The sequence below is a fragment of the Podarcis muralis genome, chromosome 10, assembly GCF_964188315.1.
Source record: "Podarcis muralis chromosome 10, rPodMur119.hap1.1, whole genome shotgun sequence".
NCBI classification, from domain to species: domain Eukaryota; kingdom Metazoa; phylum Chordata; class Lepidosauria; order Squamata; family Lacertidae; genus Podarcis; species Podarcis muralis.
The window spans coordinates 7,935,051-7,940,109 of NC_135664.1; positions in this window are offsets into that span (position 1 = coordinate 7,935,051).

The following is a 5,059-nucleotide window of genomic DNA, read 5'->3' on the forward strand; positions in this document are numbered from 1 at the left end:
CTGTGGTGACTTGCTGGAAGGAATGGTCCAAAGATTATTCATGTATATTATCTTATATCTTTTTATTTGGATGTAGAAATTTACATGGTTACCATCGATTGAAAGACTGCCACTGCTGTCTGCTTCAAAAAGAAAACAAGTTGTAGCCTTCCAGGTTGTATATGTGCAATGCTCTCCCTTTCTCAATACCTACAAGGGCAGGCCTATACCTTAGTCATGCAAACAAATCCATGTTCTGCTGCCTGCAGGGAGGAAGTTGGACCTATGTTCCATTAAAGCACATACAGGCAACCCCCCTTTACACACATTCAATATGCGCGTGACTATGTATATGTGCTTCGCCTGAAGCGAATTTTAAAAATCGCTAAAACGGCCCCCAGAAGAGGCACAAAGAAGTCAGAAAAGGCACAAAACATCACTTAGCAATCCCACGGACCTTTGCATTTGCAATCCCAACCAAGAGCCCTTCCACTGACCATTGAAGCCTGTGGAGAGGTGGAGTTTGAGGAAAGTTGGGGGAGAGCGAATGTGTTGGAGTTTTGGGATGGCACCTAAACACACAGCACTGTCATCTTCCATGGGTGATGACAAACCCAAGAGGCAGAGAATGGTGCACACGCTGGAGGAGAAATCGGAAGTGCGGGACTGTTTGCAAGCCCACGCGCTAAACCCTGTCCCCGGTGCCCACCACACCCCCAAGAGATGAGACATGACAACAATGTATGGGTTTATAATAAGTGCAATTTTAATAAGGTTATGATTTATGTCTGTTTGTTTATCTGTTTGTTTATAATTTTGTGAAAATCAATAAAAAAAATTGGGGGGAAAACAATGTAAGGATTCAAATTAGGCCACAACTTTATTTAATTGCAGCTGTAGGAACCTTGGCTTAGGCCTTGGAAGGTTTCCCTCTCATACCCAACAGGGGCTGAGGATGTGCAGGGCAATCAGGTGTTGTGGGAGGGGACTGGAAAGCACAAACTTACCCAGCATGCCCTCCCACTTCACCTAGCCAGGAGTTGGACCTATATGCCACCGCTGTAGGGCCAGTGACTCCCACAATAAACCCTCTAACAGGCCCTGCAAATGCCGCTGCAATGGGGTGCATCAATATGCTGCCCCTGACTCACAGATAGACTATAGAATACCGACCAAGGCCTAAAACCGCCACCCGAGACCCTAACTGTTATGTACTGAAGTTCTCACCCTGGGCCAGCAGGGGGATACTGTAGATAGTTATGCAAATGAAGGATCGAAAGTGACGTTCAGTGATTGGATAGTTTGTATGCAAATGAAGGATCGAAAGTGACGTTCAGTGATTGGATAGTTTTAGAAAATGGCAACAGTTACATTGTTCTGGAGCTCTATATAAGCAGGCTGACTGAGCTCCTCAATTCAGTTCTGTTCCAGCTTACAAATAAAGAGCTGCTTGGAAGAATCACTGTGTCGTCTGATACGTTTGCCCACAACTTAACACTAACAGCTGAACATCCTCTCCTACTGAGGACTAGACCCTGCCACCCACCAATCCCTGAGGCCCTACTGAGTTTGTGGGCTATCTAAGCACTGCTGGGGTTTGGACCATAGGATGGTCGTTGCTGGACTTAGGGCATATCCCTCCAGGTCCGCCTTTGCAGATCTGTGCTGCTTAGGCATCTGCGCACCCCATCGCATGCCTCGTTGTCAAGGTTAGGCCCCCAGTTGTGGGAGGCAACGGGAGTTGTGCCCAGTGAGCGCTGCCATGCCCCAGACTTCTGTGCTGGGCACACCTGCAACAAAGTCAAAGGGAGAAACAGTAAATGAAAATACAAATAGTGACCTGAACCTGAGGAGCATTGGCCCCTTATGCTGGCCCTTGCCCCACCCCCCAGCATACGTGGCATCAAGATTTGGGAGGCAGTGGCAGCGAGTATCTGTACACCTACAATTGCCAAGGTCCCCAGCCATGTGTGAGACAAGGCACTGTATCTGTGGCTAGAGGACATGAACTGCCAGCATATGCCCGTCGATGGCAGCACCTTGAGAAAGAAAGCACTTCAAGGACCCTGCAAAGGAGGTCAGCGCCAGTTGGCTGGCCTGTTCAAACGACACTTCAATTTGAAGAACATCAAACTGTATCTGCAGACCAAGCGTGCCCGGAGCAGCTCAAGAGGCAAAAGCACCCGCTGCTCATCGCCATGTTCCTCAGCAAGACACCATCAGCCCCATCTGACCCACTGCCAAGCACTTTGGGGTACTGGTCTAGCCCGCTTGTTGTCGTTTGCAACCCATCCTCTGGCGATGAGGAAGACAGGGCCACCTTTAGTGTCCGTCCAACACTAAAGCTGTTGGCTTTTTCAAGGATTTCCAGAGGTTTAGAAGATGTTTGCAGGCTTTTCCAACAGGTGCTCCAAATACAGTGGTACCTCGGGTTACAGACGCTTCAGGTTACAGACTCCGTTAACCCAGAAATAGTACCTCGGGTTAAGAACTTTGCTTCAGGATGAGAACAGAAATCATGCTCTTGTGGCGCGGCGGCAGCAGGAGACCCCATTAGCTAAAGTGGTACCTCAGCTTAAGAACAGACCTCCAGAACGAATTAAGTTCTTAACCTGAGGTACCACTGTACAATAAAGCTAAGCATAAAAAGTTAAGCTGCCTATTTAAAAGGTGAAATGAGTTCATACATCTTCCACCTTGTAAGGTAGGATAGACTGCAACAGACCCTGTTCTGTCACCCACATGCAGGGATTTGGGATCTGAGCAAGGCAAAAAGCACACTACTTCCTAAGTTTTCTTAGAAGGGAAACTGCAGTGAACAGCAAACCTGATCTTATGTCCGCTTCAGTCGCTGGGATCCCCTTTGCAGCAGCAGATGAGTCCTAGGCAAAGTTCAGAGACTCGCCTGGCCTGCTTTTATGCTCAGTTAGCTCAGTTGGTAGGGACGCAGGTGGCGCTGTGGTCTAAACCTGAGCCTAGGGCTTGCCGATCAGAAGGTTGGTGGTTTGAATCCCCGCAATGGGGTGAACTCCCGTTGCTCGGTCCCTGCTCCTGCCCACCTAGCAGTTCAAAAGCATGTCAGAGTGCAAGTAGATAAATAGGTACCGCTCTGGCGGGAAGGTAAACAGCGTTTCCGTGCGCTGCTCTGGTTCGCCTGAACCGGCTTAGTCATGCTAAGTCATGCGGACCTAATGGTCAGGGGTCCCTTTACCTTTACCTCAGCTGGTAGAGCACATGTTTTGACCCCTTTCCCTGAACATGCAGAAAATCCTTCTGGAGGAGAGGCCTTTTTACAGGGCTTCCTTTAAACTCTATGAGGCCAAACTAATGTTGGCAACGGATGTCTAGGCCAGGCATAGGCAACCTAAGGCCCATAGGCTGGAAGCGGCTCGTGAGGGTCTCTTAACTGGCCCGTGGAGCCCTGCCCACCCGGCTCCCGTGCTGGCGCGGAGCAGAGACTGCCTTCCACGACGCTGGGCAGCCTCCGATTGGCTGCAGGAAGCTCCTGCGCACTGGAAATGAGTCTGAAATTGCGCTCACACGCCGGCCCACAGAGCGATCTCTGCAGGAGTTAAGCAGCCCACAGCTGGTAAACCTTGCCAACCCCTGGTCTAGGCAGAAGCATTAAATTAATTCAGACCAGGTAAACAATTTAGGCTTAATTTGAGTTCCAGTCAAATACCTTTATTTAAGAATCATGAGATTCAGAAATGGGAAGTTGCTTTTTAAAAGACAATAAAAAGACAGAATTAACTAGCTAACCTTTGCTTTGCAATAGAACTCACATTTCAAAGCAGGTTACGAGCAAGATAATGGAAGCTGGCCTGGGTTTGCACATGAACAGATTCTGGTTTCAATTCTGCCCATCCCACGAAGAATAATTGTTGGTGTCTAGATAGCTTTGAGACATGGTTCTTTGGTCAGGGGTTTGTTGAAATTGCACCACTGGTCTCAAGAAACTCGACGAAACTAGACCCAAGTAAAGCACATGATCAACACTCCTTTTGCTTTACAGGAAAATAAGGGTGTGTATTCTAATTTAATTTTAAAAAGCAGCAGCATATATCTGCACTTGTGCAGCTGCGTCAAGGTGAGAGTGATGTAGGATTTCACAGGGAAAAACATTCATTTTTTAGTTTACATCTCAGACAAGCGCTATATGAATCGTAACACAGGTACGAATTTTTGGCTCTATGGAAGAAAAGACCAGTTGAGCCCCGTGCTGACTTCTGAAGGGACAGTGGCTCCAAAGTCGCACACTGAAGTCTTTATCAGAAGATGGCAGGGAATGAACCCGGGACCTTTGTCATACAATGCACATTCTCTAGAAGAACTACAGCACTTTCGCAACGTGTGCTTGTCAGAGAGGTTGAAGATGCTTAAAGCAGACATTTCCCAAGTCCTCAGCTTACTGTTTGCTAGCTACACACCATTTTAGAAGTATAAAGCAACAACACAAATTTAAAAGGTATTTTATTGAAATATTTGTGCTCCATCAAGAAGTGCGAGACTCAAGACACACCGTAGACCACTAGAAATCTTTAAGAACTGCATGTTTTAACCAGGTTATTTTGGGTTACAGAAGGGATGGTCAGCTGGCAGGCTGTGGCCTGGATGCAGAGTACAGAGAAAGTATGTGTCGTCCTAGATGACCATATTATATTTTATTCAAGGTGCAGCAAGCAAGGGGATGGGGACTGTTGCCCTGAGTGTTGCAGACAATATATAGTATCGCTGTTCCTTATCAAGGCAGGCAAAGGTCCTCTGCTGATCTGGCAGATCTTTTAGGAAGCACATTCATGTTCAGCTTCTCGGTCAGTGACCTCACACCATGCAAGCCAATGCGCTCCATACCTGTGAAGCCATTTAGTGCAGTGTGGTGCCAGTTTGATTATAGAACTCGACTCTCCACAATGGGTTCAGGTTGCATGTTAAAATATATTGCCAGGCCTGGAAAATAAAGTGGCCAAGCAGAATACAGTGGCCGGCCATCCCTGGCTTACAGCATCACCCTTTCTTCTGTAAGTAATTTTTGACAAACAAAAAGCACAAGCCTGAAATAAAATCAAATAGCTATATG